Source organism: Amblyomma maculatum, chromosome 5 (genome assembly GCF_055883805.1).
Source record: "Amblyomma maculatum isolate TAMU_Amacu chromosome 5, ASM5588380v1, whole genome shotgun sequence".
NCBI classification, from domain to species: domain Eukaryota; kingdom Metazoa; phylum Arthropoda; class Arachnida; order Ixodida; family Ixodidae; genus Amblyomma; species Amblyomma maculatum.
In genome coordinates this window covers 27,245,296-27,259,764 of record NC_139348.1, presented here as the reverse complement: position 1 = coordinate 27,259,764, position 14,469 = coordinate 27,245,296, and the positions used below count along the sequence as shown (strand labels likewise).

General features: G+C 48.9%; 1 pseudogene; it reads left to right on the top strand.

Moving 5' to 3' along the window:
* LOC146187893 (uncharacterized) overlaps positions 1-12,920 on the top strand; it is a 71,482-nt pseudogene extending 58,562 nt beyond the window's left edge.
* Positions 12,921-14,469: the final 1,549 nt, after the last annotated feature.

Below are 14,469 nucleotides of genomic sequence, written 5' to 3'. Positions count from 1 at the left end.
ATAATCTTATACCAATTTTTACAGTTTCGTGTTTTGCATTTTTTTTCCCTATTGAGTTCAGGCACCCCAGTATTTTTCTGTTTAAGCACTTTGATTCAGATTTATATGCAGTATCCGAAAGAAGGTCATCTCTATTGTCTGGGATTTATTTTTCACTACATAATCAAGATATTACTATAATGTGATAAGTACTCTCTATAGCAAACTCAACTTACCCAATGTAGCGGAAGCCAGAGAATACAAAATAAGAGCCATGAACCCAAGTAGAATCAGAACGCTGACTAGAACCACGTATATCAGCGATGAGTTCACTTCATCCTCGGTGTCGTTTTCGGATAACCTGCACAGAGACCAACGGTATGCTGCTAAAAGGCTCAATGACTCAAGAAATCAACAATAAAGTGACCAAGATACTTTGTTGGGCGAGTTGGTACACATCCAAGTGACCCTAGACAACTAGCCATCTAAACACAATGGTTGTTATTAATCAGGAACATTTCCAGCAGTTTTCATGCTTTGAAAGTGGCGGCTTTGTTGGGAAAATCATAAAGTTCCTAAACTTACCCATATGGAAAGCGCCTGAGACAAAAACATTGCCGTGTTGTCATTTACATAATGTTCTGGCTCTGAAGGTTTGCAACCAATCAGCCATAGCAGCCCCCGCTAAAGTCAAGTATAACGCATCCAGACATCTAAGCTTGCCCGCCAGCTTTGTGACCGGACGATCCCGCGGGCAATGTGCAATGGTTGACCGTCTCGTGTGGAATCTGCGCTAAAGCTTCCCGCTTGACACTGAGCCGCTTGGTGGACGCCACGCGATTTCCTAATTGGACAACTACGGCTACCGTGGATGGAGTAGCAGACCAGCGGCTGAATTATTGCGAAAATGAGAGCACGCTGCTGCGTTCACAAGTGCTCGGATACGAGATAGGTTACTGTGTATACCATTGATCCGTAGCCGTACAAAAAAGGCGGTCACCCTCAATTCGTGTGTCTGAAAGAGCAGGATAAATTGTTTTGGCGAAAGCCTTTTTAGACTCATGAGGGGCGCCAGCAGAGGTGTGTCAAGCGATCCAAACCCAATCGTATACACAAGCCACATGGGAGACAAGACCAGAATGCAACCTCTAAGAAAAAAGTGTCCTCCACTGGAAATAGGACACCTACCCCTCTAATCAACAGCCGAGGACGCTAACGAACTGCACCTTGCCGGGGGAATGAGAAACCTGTCTTACTTTTGCATGCCATCTCCATCGTAATGTAAGGGTGTGGCATCTGCCGAAATCTGTGAAGACCACTGCGTCCAAAGTAAATTGGAAGTGCTTCAAGAAACGGTTTAATTCGCAGTACAGCCTACTGGTAGCAAGATAGCAACTCCCCCCAGCACAGCACATGACAAGCGCATATATACACAGCTAGCTACCTTGCACCTGAGCAAACAGACATGATTTTGATGTCATACATCGTACCGCACAGCGGTAAATGCAGGTGTCACCCTCCAGTTACCTACACAACACTTCCTCTCCTACTAGATCAAAAATTGTCATAGGCCCAGTACCCAGGAGGTTACTTTCCCGGTTGCTCCCTATTAATGAAATTGGTTCATTATCAGATGGCAACTGGGGGAGTCGTCTAGGTCAACCCTGAGTGCTTGGTTTTGTTTGTGGGGTTTAACTTCCCAAAGCGACTCAGGCAATGAGAGACCAGGAAATTTTGACCAACTGGGGTTCTTTAACGTGCACTGACATCGCACAGCACACAGGCGCCTTGCTTTTCGCCTCAACCGAAAAGCGACCGCCAGGCCGGGATTCGATCCCGCGTCCTTGGGAACAGTAGTCGAGTGCCGTAACCACTGCGCCACCCCTGTGGAGTCAATCCTGAGTCTAGGCTGCGCCGAAGGCATCGGTTGAGGCGACGTCACGTGCGCGTAGAAGGTACATTTCTCTGGTAGTTCGTTTTTCACCATCAGCAACACAATGTTGGAAATGATCAGCATGAAAAAAAACGCGCTTGCTTTCCAATGACCACCAAGTACGTAGTAAGGGAATTTAAAAGCCTAATGTTTCCGGGACACCAGTTCACTGAATCACTAAGCACGGATCGCACTGGCACCCTCTAACCAGTCACTTTTCTCTGTCATGCACTTTTGTTATTTAAGTCTCAACAAGGAAAATATGCTTCGCAACTTTATTCTTAACAACTGAACCGGTGTTTTTGTGGTGAAAGCGCGAGGCGTTTTTCCTTTAAAATAGGTACTTTTTAATATTTGCTGCAAAGTCCTTTAGTTACCTTTCGTGTGTACTCCAGCAACCGCTTTAACAATGCTGTTTTTGTAGTTTGTACAGCCCGCTCCGCCGATCAGTTCGTCTGCGGATGGTTTGGTGGGGTGCATCTGTGCGTTAGTTGTTCTGCTTCTAGGAAGATTTCAACCTCAGTGGTACACAATTGCTGCTGGATATCAGTTAGAAATTCAGCAGGTAGGCCATGGGCAGCAAGTACATATCTAACTTCTTCAGCGGTCCTAGTGGCCGTAATCATTGTAGACCCCTTCATTTCAACCCACTTGCTATAGACGTCAACTGGTAAAATGAACAACTTTTCTTCCTTATCAGTGAACTCAGAATGAACCCTTTTCCAGGGTTGCTGGCACACTTTCCACGGATTAAAATGTTCTGGTTGTGCTGCAGGGTGAACAGACTGACAAATGCGGCAAGTTCGCACCATTCGTTCTACCGTTTCATCAATACCTAGCCACCAGACTATTAACCTTGTGACCATTATCATCTTGGCAATTTCAAGATGCTGACCGTGCAGCAAGTTGAGTACAAAACTGCAAACCCTCCGGAACGATTACTATGTCCAAATGATGGAGCTTGCTTCAATAGAAAGTTCAAAACGTCAAACGCATAAAAGCTGCAGTTCCTAATATTTTGGCCAACCATGTCATATCATGTCACGAACAACAGCAGCATATCGCACATTTCCCGTTCAATATTGTCGTTATGCGGTGCTTCACAAGAGGTATTTGCCGAATTTTCGATGAGGTCGGGAAACAAGCGCTGTATTCTAGGAGGAGAAAACGCAGTTTGCGCTGCTATGTTTCCGAGAGATCTGTACTAATATCAAGACGATCAAGGGATGGGCGCACATTTTCAACTGCTCCGAACGTAAAACATTCAAAAACGTCAGCTAAGCAGCCGGCAAATACGATTGCACTAGCTCGAAAAAGATGACGGGGTTCGTTCGTGAAGTTAGTCACCAGAAGCTCAGATCGGCCATTACGAGGGTTGATGAGGCACCGCGCTGAGGTGATGCCGTGGGTGAGCAAAAGGGACTGGTTGCAATCAGCGACCGCCGTCCCGTCACGTAGGTCGTTGCAGTTAACGGTCACAAAAACACTGGAACGTGGAGGAATAGAAACGCTCTCGGCAGATATTCGAAGAGGGGCGCGGCGTTGGCGGTCCGCGGTGTCAGTGTAATCAACTTTCTCGGTCGAAAAGTTCACGGTGCGCTTTCTGAGATCAATGATGGCTCCATACTCCCGGACAAAATCTACACCAAGGATACAGTCGCGAGAGCAGTAGGGTATCACAATACAGCTCACAAAAAACATGGAGTTGCGAAATTGGATTGTCGAAGTCCACTGACCGCTCGGAGTCATGACATGCCCGCCAGCTGTGCAAATCTGAGTGCCTGACCATGGCGTCATTACTTTTTTTAGAAGCGCCGCTAGCTTCCCCCTTAAAATCGAAAAAATCAGCGCCAGTGTTTACCAATGCGCTAAACTTGTAGCCGTCGAGGACCACGGTTATATCCAGCGAGAATCTATCTTCATGTGTACGAACTGTCGTCGGGGTCGTGAAGTCACGGTCGCTCACAGGCCGCGTTATCGGGGTGTCTTCGTCGCGTCGATTTGAAGCGGCCTCGACCCCGGAGGTCGTTGTCTTTAGTTTTCCCGACGCGGACTAGGCGACAATTGCTGCGCCATTCGGGAGGAGCTGGGCTGCGAGGATGGTCGGCGTGGAGACGGAGATCGTGGCTGTCGCTGAAAACTTGGCGGCATGTGCTGCTGGGCTACGTAGTCCTCAATATTCCGGGGTCGTCGGCTTAATGTAGGGCGACGCATGTCGATGGGGAAACCCTAGAGTCCCATTTGTCGATCACTGCCGATACAGGTGACCTGGTTTTCTGCAGTGGAAGCACAGGCGCTGCCGATTTGGGGCACGCCACAGGCCTGCCTTTCACTGGGGTCGTCGGCGGTTGTCGATGTATGGCTCAGGGTGGGCTGAATACAGTGAGCCTTGGTCGGGTGGGATTAATTGTGTGGAATCAGTCGGAGGACGTCGCAAGACCTCCGCATACATTGGCCGATAGGACTCGGTGGTAAAGGATGGCAGGTCAGCAGACGGTACCGAAGACCGGAATGCTTGTGGAAGCTCTTCTCAGACGATACTAGCGACAGAGCCGACCGCCGGCTGGGGCGCACCGAAAAGAGTCTAAAGCTCTTTGCGCAAAATGGAGCGGCTGCTGTCGCGGAAAAGATCAGGAGTAGCCCCGAAAGCCGAAAGTGGCTCTGTGAGCGAAGCGGTGAATACCGGCCTGTCGTAGGTCGTAGACCGCTGCTGGAGCATCCTTTCCATCGTGATTGCCTCCGTAAGAAACTTGGCAACCGTGGACAGCGGATTGCGCACTAGGCCAGCGAACAGTTGCTTTTTAACGCCGCACATGAGATGGCGCACCTTTTTCTTTTCGGGCATGGCCGGATCAGATCGTCATAGTAACCTGGTCATGTCCTCCACGCACATATTTATAGTCTCGTTCGGCATCTGCATGCGAGAGTGCAAAGCCCTTTCCGCTCGTTCTTGGCGATCGGGGCTGATGTAGGTTTCCAGGAGGCAGCGGCAGAACTCCCGCCACGATGTTAGCGCGTCTTCGCGATTCTCGTACCAAGTACAAGCGCCATCTTCCAGGCTGAAGAAGACGTTCCTGAGCTTCGCGGCGTCATCCCACTGATTAAACTACGCTACCAGTTCAAAGTGGACGAGCCACTCTTCGGTGTCTGCCTTGAAAAGGGTTAGGCAGTCTTTGGTTCCATAGAGTATAACGACCCAAGTAGCACACATTACGTGGCCCACCTAGGGCCCGTATGGGGAAGTTGGGCTTGGGCAACCACGATAACACCCATGAGGGCCCTCTTTAAGGATCAGGCGGGCAAGCCCAATTTGGGCTTGCCCCTGCTTTTTCCATTTGGGCATCATATAGGCGTGGAAAGGGCTAAGTGAGTACATATTCCCACATCTGGCCCTCAAGGGTATTGCTGGGGTATTTTTAGGGCCGATGCAAATAAATTTTTGGCTTTGTGTAGAAAAAGCCTGGGCTAATTTAATTGGGGCTGCCCACTCAAAAGCGCAATAGATCCCGCATGGGCCGCGGCGGGGCTAAATATGGGTATGCCCGCGCATTGCCTACATGAGACCCTTGAGGGGTTCTCGAAGGCAGGACAAACGGAAATGTAGGCTTCATGCAGAAAATTCCTGGGCTGCCCCAAATGGGGCTGCCCATGAAAAACCTAGATAATTTCCGCATGACCTGTAGCGGAGCAGGAAAGTGCTCCTTCCCGTTTCTGCCCGCATCGGTCTCTTGCGGGGCACTTTAGGGCACATCCGATCCTAATGTGGGCCTAAATTGAATAGTTAGACAGGCTAGCCCAAATGGAGCTGCCCACTCAAAAACTGAATAGGTCCCGCGTGGTTCGCCTCCGGGCTGAAAAGCGGGTATGCTTCCACGCCGCCCGCATAGGTATTTCTTGGGTTAATTGCGTGCAAATGCAACATATATTCGTACTCCATGTGGTAAAAATAAGATAATCCCAATTGAGGCTGCCCATGAAAGGCCGCAGTGGGCCCCAAATTGGCCCAGGCGGGCTTACCACTCTGAAACGTCTTCACCCTGTATTTCAGGCACAATTTTATTTATGTAATTCATCTTATACTGGCCGCTAATTGCATCTTCTGGACTTTCACGTAACTATTCTATGCATACCCATGCCATGAATAACGACTGTCTAATTTTAGTCGAAAAACTATGTTAATTATGCAGTATTGGCAGACAATATGCAGCAGTAACTGTTCCGCTTTACGATTATGTACTGAACTAGCTCAAAATTTTTCCTGCGCCATTATTATTCTACATACATCATCATCATCGTCATCAGCCTGACTATACCCACTGCAGGGCGAAGGTATTTCCCATATTTCTCCACTTAACCCGGTTCTGTGCTAGCTGCATCGACTTGACCCCTGCGAACTTCTTAACCTAATCCGCCCACCTAACTTTCTGCCGTCCCTGCTACGCTTTCCTTACCCTGGAATCCAGTTTGTTACCCTCAGCGACAATCGGTTATCCTCTCTTTACCCTACATGTCCAGCCCACGGCCATTACGTCTTCCTAATTTCCACTAGAATGTCGGTAACGAGTTATTTCTCTGACCCACTCTGCACGCTTCCTATCTCTTAAAGTTACCCCTACCATTTTTCGTTCCATACCCCTCTGCGTTGTCCTCAACTTAAGAACTATCTTGGTTAGCCTCCACATTTCATCCGCATAGGTGAGTACAGGTAAGATGCAACTGTTGTATACTTTCCTCTTGAGCGATACCGGTAAGCTGCTAGTCATAATCGGCGAGTGCTTGCCAAATGCGCTCCATCCCAAACTTATTCTTCTTGTTATATCCTTTTCATGGTCCGGATCTGCGGTTACTACCGCAGTAGACATATTCGCCTACTACTTCCAGTACTTCGCTACCTAATGTAAGCTGCTGTTCCTTCCCGAGGCTGTTAACATTACCTTAGTCTTCTGCATATTGATTTGCAAGCCTACCTTTCTACGTTTCCTGTCTAGGTCATCAATCATTATTTGCAGTTCATCCCCCGAGTTGCTTAGCCAGGCAATGTCATCAGCAAATCGCAGAATACTGAGGTATTCTCCATCTACCCATATCCCTAACTGCTCCCATTCCAAGTCTCTGAATACTTCCTCTAAGTAAGCGGTGAACAGTACTGGGGAGAGCGTGTCTCCTTGCCTAACAACTTTATGGGTATTTTGTTACTTTTTTTATGCAGAACTATGGTTGCTGTGCAACCACTATTTATATATATCTTCCAGCACTTTCCCGTACGGCTCGTCTATCCCCTGATTTCGCAATGCCTGCATCTCCGCCAATGTTTCGACTGAGTCAAATGCTTTTTCGTAATGATGAATGCTATGTATAAGGGCTGGTTATATTCCGAGCATTTTTCTATCACCTGATTTATGGTATAGATATGATAGATAGTAGAGTACCGCTTCCGAAAACCTGCCTGATCATTTGCTTGATTGCAGCCTAAGGTTGTCGTGATTCTATTAGCGATTACCTTAGTAAATACCTTATACGTAACAGACAGTAGGCTGATTGGTATGTAACTTTTAAGGTTCAAAGAGTCCCCTTTATTGTGAATGAGGATAATATTTGCATTCTTCCATGGTTGCGGTGCCGTCGATGACACCAAGCACTGCAGATACAGGGTGGCCAGTTTTCCTAGCACGATATCCCCCCCGTCCTTTAGCAAATCTGTAGTTATCTGATCCTCTCCAGCCGATTTCCCCCTTTCAATAGTTCCTAATCTTTTCTTGACCTCGTCCTTCGTCACTGGTGGAAAGTCTCACTGCTTTTCCCTGCCGCTATTTTGTTACGGTCCTCACTACTTTGGCTACTGTAGAGATTTGTATGGAACTCCTCGTCTACTTTGACTATCTTGTCTATATTCGTGATGACGTTACCCGCCTTTTCTCGTATCGCATACATCTGGTTTTTGCCTATGCCCAATTTCTTCATTACCGCTTTAAGCTTCCGTAGTTCTTTACAGCATGCTCAATTTTCTCCATGTTATACTTTCTTATATCGGCCGCCTTGCGCTTATTGATTAGCCTTGATATCTCGGCCAATTCGATCTGGTCTGTTGGATTGGAAGCTTTCATACTCTGGTGTTTCTTAATCAAATATTTCGTCTCCTTAGACAGCTTACCGGTATCCTAACTATCCTACCGCCTACTCCTACCGCACACTCAGTAATGATATCTCAAATTATTGTTCATTGTTTCTAGGGTAATGTCGCCATCCTCGGTTAGAGCTGAATATCTTCTGTAGCGAGATCCTGAATTCTTCTGCCCTCCCCCTCACCGCTAATTCGTTGATGGGTTTCTTTCTTACTAATCTGTTGCGTTCGTTCTTCAGATTTAGGCTAATTCGGGACCTCCCCATCCTGTGGTCACTGCATCGCACTTTCCCGATTACCTCTACATCTTGCACAATGGCGGGGGTTGAACACATTATGAAGTCAATTTCATTTTTAGTCTCTCCGTTAGGACTTTTCCATGTCCATGGTAGGTGACTAACCTACTGCCTGGTCTCCTGCCTGCTTCTTCCCTACCTTGGCATTGAATTCGCCCATTCGTACAGTATAGTGCATCTTTATGACTTACAGTATTAGTACAGTATGACTGCCACCCTCTCATTAATACTATAGAATTCATTTATATTACCCGCTATATAGTTTGTCGTGAATGTTGTTCGCGAAAGAACGGTCGTCCGCGCGGGGAACACTCGACCTACCACCCGCGCTCTTTCGGACATTCGGGCGGTCTAATTTATGACCTCCTGGCCCCTTCGAAAATGACGCCGCTCGACCCGCTGGGTCGCGCCAGGCGCTCGCCGTTCCTGGAAGGCCCCCCTCAGTGATGGTTACTGTCTCACTTGTTTTTATGTGGACACCGCAATCACGCCGTAAGGGAAAGGGGTAAGGTGGGAGTGAAAGTGGAAAGGGAGAAAAGAGGGGCTTCGGGGCGAGGACGGGGAGAGCGGGGACAATGAAGAAGACGGGAGTGGGACACAGTGGCGAGTAGTCGCTAAACGAACTTGGTGCGAAACGGACGCGTTTGAATGTGCTCTCTTTTCTATTACCAGTAAATTCAGTTTTGTTCAATCGTTTGCTTTTCTTCCTAACGACAAAGTATTAAAGAACGATTAGACATATCAGACAAAAGTGTGTGCCGAAACCCGGGAAGAAAGCGAAGAGAAGAAATTTATATCAACGAACCGTGGATATTCGCCTCATTGTGGCCTTTCATCGCAACGGACAAGATGTCTACCGAACGCTGCCGCATGAAGTCGTCTCATCCCTTGTTATCTGAATTTCCATGATCCTGCAACGCTGATTCAACGATGGAGCGCCTCTTCAAAAAACGAAAGGTACTGCGCACTCAAGTCACCAAAGTTACAAAGGAATGCCTTGAGCGACTCGATGAGCTAACGCAGAGCGAGGCTAATGTCATGCACGCTCAACTAGCGTCTCTTCATGCTGAACTAAACGCTGTGAACAGTCAGCTCGAGGAGTTACTGGATGATGAGCAGGTCGAGACGGAGTACGAACAAGTTTTTGAGTACAACGATCGAATCGTAACCGTCTTGGCCAAGCTGCAACAGTGCACCTCAAACCCGACTGGAAGAACATCGACTCAGCGGGAGAATAACGCCGCCCAGACAACGACCACCTCGAAGATTAGGGTCAAGCTGCCAAAGCTCGAGCTCACAAAATTCACCGGATGGCGCAATGACTGGCAGGCCTTCTGGGAGGTATTCGAACAAGTTGTCTACAAAAACGAAGAACTTTCATCTGTCGACAAGTTCCACTACCTCAAGGCATCTTTCACCGGGGACGCCGCCGCTGCACTCGCCGGACTTCCATCGACGGCACGGTGCTACAGCGACGCCGTAGAGCTCCTCAAGAAACGCTTTGGAAACGAAGAGCTCCTAATTCAAGAGCACATGAAGAAGCTTATTGACGTCCAGCCAGTTCGTTCCTCAGACGATGTACGCGGACTTCGCCGCCTTTACGACACCCTGGCTGCACACATCAAGGCTTTGGAGACACTGGGCCAAAAGCAGAACTCCTACACCACGCTTCTCATGCCGATTGCGCAACGAGCTCTGCCAACGGACGCCTTACTCGACTACAGCCGCAAATTTGTCATCGAAACAACTAGTTCCATGGGCGGGAACGCCGAATCGACCGACGGCGCTTCGGAAAGCTCAAACGCAAGTGTCAAAGGTACGATGACGTCCTTTTCACGACTCATTTCTTTCCTCAAAATTGAAGTCGAGAGTCGAGAAAATTTGGCTGCCTTAAAAAGCATGGATTTGGCTAAAAACTCTAAGCAAATCAGAAAAGATCAGCCGAAGCCTCCTTGAAAATCACATAAACCCTTGCCAACCGCAGCAACCTTGCATCAAAACACAACCAAGGAAAGTTGCTTCTTTTGTAACGCCGAGGAGCATCTGACACAGGAATGCGATGCCAAACAAAGCGTGGAGGAAAGGAAACGACGTCTGCAAGCGGCAGGGAGATGCTTCAAATGCACGCGAAAAGGGCATCGATCAAGGAATTTTAATGTGCACCTAAAATGCATGATGTGCGGGAAGAAGCACGCGACCGCAATTTGTGATACGTCCTATGCGGTAGCGCGCCAGGGGGAAGCCACTAGCGGAGTCACCAACGCGCAAGTTAGCCTTGAAGTTGCAGCAGGAACAGAATCCGCTTCCGCGAAAACTGTCCTGCTTCAAACGGCGTCAGTTAATTGCGGTGTCCTAAAGACCTGGGCGTAACTGCGAGTACTCTTCGACGGCGGAAGCCAACGCTCGTACCTGACATCTGAAGCATCAAAAAGACTGGGATGCAAATTTCTTGGTGAAGAAATGCTAGCCGTCGGTGTCTTTGGCGGTCACCAAGAAGAACGAGTGTTAAGGAGAGTGTTGGTCGAAATTAAAACTAAAAAAGGAAAAACATGCCAACTAGAGATTCGGAGACAGACGTCATTTGCGATCAGCATATCCCAAAACCCCCCGTGGCATTGATGGACAGGCTGAGAACGCTCGGTTATGAGCCCGCCAGTTTCAGCAACGACGAGGGCCTGACGATATTGGGCTTCTCATAGGATGCGACCACATTTGGGTAACGAATGGCCGATCCACGAAGATAGGCGATAAACTAAGAGCAGTGGAAACGGCTGTAGGTTGGACTATTCAAGGACCAGTTCAGGGCAAGAACAAAGGACCCTACTGCATGCAAACGGTTGCCCTGCGAATATCGGTCACGGAAAGAAGCGCAACGGACATACTAAGGAAATTCTGGACCTTGGAATCGATTGCGATAAATGAAAATGATCAAAAACCTGTCACAAATGCTGCTCTTGAGATTTTTGAGGATACCGTACGGTCGCTATGAGGTAGCCCACATGGAAACCTGTGACGGCGCTGGAAGTTAACAACGAGGTTGCCCTAAAGCGCCTACATCAGCTGACAAGACGTCTCCAAAAATTCCCAGAGCTACTCGATGATTATGAAGTGGCTTAAGGCCGTACAACGAACTTGATATAGCGGAGCTGGAACAAAAAAGGAAGCGAAGGCACTCGCTTCAGCCGCAGGTGCACCGACTACGGATGCCTTGACAGAAATACAACGTTTCAGTTCCTTCTCACGCTTGAATAGAGTGACCGCCTGGGTGCTGCGATTTGTCGCTAAAACAAGACGCCAGAAGGGCGAATCCGGTCCTTTAACATCAGAGCAGGGCAGAGGAATACTGGATTCTGCATGAGCAGGGCGCTAGATTTGCCAACGAGGTAGAGTGCGTACGGAACAGCCGGAGAATCGCATCACACTCGCCGCTAAAGAATGTGTCCTTGCTGCTCGACAGCCACGGTATTCTTAGGGTGCACGGAAGGCTTTAACAGAGACGGCGGCAAGCACCCCGTCATTCTGCCCAAGCACAGCGATTTGTCCAACCTCATTGCCAAACAGTGCCACCGACAAGTGCTGCATGGAGGCATCCGCGATACTGTGACTCAACTAAGAGAGAAATTCTGGGTGATTGGTGCAAGACAGCTGGTGAAGAAGGTAGTCAAGGAGTGCGTTATATGTCAGCGCTACCACGCGCAACCAGCTAACGAGGTGTGCGCGCCACTTCCACGAGAAAGAATAACCGAGGCCCATCCTTCCCAAGTTACCGGGGTTGATTTCGCCGGTCCTGTGCTTATCAAAGAGAATGGTGCGTCAAGGGGTTGCAAGTGTTACATCGCTCTGTTCACTTGTGGCCTCACCCGAGCGCTCCACCTTGAATTGGTGAGTGACATGTCAACACCGTCTTTTCTTTTCGCATTCCGGATTTATCGCCCGTCGAAGTATACCTCATACCGTATACAGCGATAATGCACTCACTTTCAAAAAGACCAGCAAGGACCTGGCTACCCTTTGGAACATTATCAGAAGCGATGAAGTCAAAAATTACTTCTCAAACACCCGAGTGGAGTGGAAATTCATAGTGGAACGCGCACCGTGGTGGGGTGGCTTTTACGAACGACTTGTCGGCTTGACCAAGCAAACCTTGAAAAAGGTGCTCGGAAGAAGCTGTCTCACTTTTGAACAGCTCACCACGATGCTAGCGGAAGTGGCGTCCACTAAAGCACGTGCACACCGAAGCGAATGAGCCTCATCCTCTTTGCCCGCCCTCGTTTCTTATCGGGCTCACCGCACTGCCAGATGTTCCGCTTGTCGAACTGAATGCCATTACTGGAGCGACCCTACGGCAAATGTTCACGAACAGAGCACGACTCCTGCGCGGATTCTGGCGGCAATGGATGAAAGAGTACTTGAAAGAATTGCAAACCACGCAGCTGCACCAAAGGAACCCAACCCGGAGTCTACAGGCAGGCGACATTGTGCTGCTGAAGGAGACTCTACAGCCCAGACAGCTCTGGAAGATGGCGATAGTCGATACGACCTTCCCCGGACGCGACGGGCGAATTCGATCCTGCACCGCAAGGCTTCCTAGATGAACCACCCTGCGTCGTCCACTACAAGTTCTGTACCCAGTGGAGCTTGTGCAGTGAGTGCGTGTCTGTGAAATGTCTGTGCCATTTCGGGCGGGAATGTGTCGTGAACGTTGTTCGCGAAAGAACGGTCGTCCGCGCGGGGAACACTCGACCTACCACCCACGCTCTTTCGGACACTCGGGCGGTCTAATTTATGCCTGGCCCCTTCGAAAAGGACGCCGCTCGACCCCCTGGGTCGCGCCAGGCGCTCGCCGTTCCTGGAAGGCCTCCATCACTGATTTATTTATAAGAAGGGAAAGGCGCAGTAACTGTCTCACTTGTTTTTCTGTGGACACCGCAATCGCGCCGTAAGGGAAGGGGGTAAGGTGGGAGTGAAAGTGGAAAGGGAGCAAAGAGGGGCTTCGGGGCGAGGACGGGGAGAGCGGGGACAATGAAGAAGACGGGAGTGGGACACAGTGGCGAGTAGTCGCTAAAAGAACTTAGTGCGAAACGGACGCGTTTGAATGTGCTCCCTTTTCTATTGCCAGTAAATTCAGTTGTTGTTTATTCAATCGTTTGCTTTTCTTCCTAACGACAAAGTAATAACGAGCGATTAGACATAGCATAATTATTGACAAGGAAACCTACTCCTAATTGTTGCCTCTCTGGTAAGCCTCGATAACACAGTACATGTCCGTCCTTCAGTACAGTATATGCCTCATTCGGCCTCCTAACCTCACTAGGCCCTCTGACATCCCATTTCATACCCTCTAGTTCCTCTAACAGCGCTGCTAAACTAGCTTCACTAGCTGGGGTTCTAACGGTAAGCGTTGCAAGTGTCAGTTTCCAATGGCGGCCTGTCCAGCGGAGCCAGAAGTTCTTAGCACCCCCTGCTGCGTCACAGGTCTGGCCGCCGCCTTGGTTAGTTTTTCCGCAGCCGCAAGTGACTTAGGGCCGGGGTTTTATGGAGCTATAGTGCCTAGAATATACTAGGCACTATAATGGAGCTTATCATGAGAGGTGGCGGCCATATACTACACCAGGGTGGCCAACTCATGTTCTAGTGAAGGAGTGCGTTTCCGGAGGTGTCAGTCACCGGCATCAGGTCGCACCCCAAACCTGTTTATGCAATTCCATCGAGACGCAGATTTTTTTTTTAATTCCGGTGGAGAATTGCGCGGCACCGGGATTTGAGCCCCTGTCCTCTTGCATGCGAGGCGGATGTTCTGCAGCTACGCCACCGCTGAACCGCGGAAATAAATATTCAGACCAACATTTGGGGGTGATGTGGGCCAGCCCACATAACTGTAGTGAAATGGGAATAAATTTCTCCTATGTTTCTGGGTGTCGAATACAAGATAAATAAATAGTGCTCAATCTTTCACATTAGATGATTAATGGAACTTGGACTGCCCCGAAAATACCAGATTCAACCCATGAAGGCAGCACGTGGGCGAGCACGAAACGGAATGGCCTCCGCAAAGACCGTGCCGGAACAATTAAGGTATTGGAGGGATGAATCGACATAAAAATTAAAACCTTGATCAATAGGGCGGCACTGCCTTCATA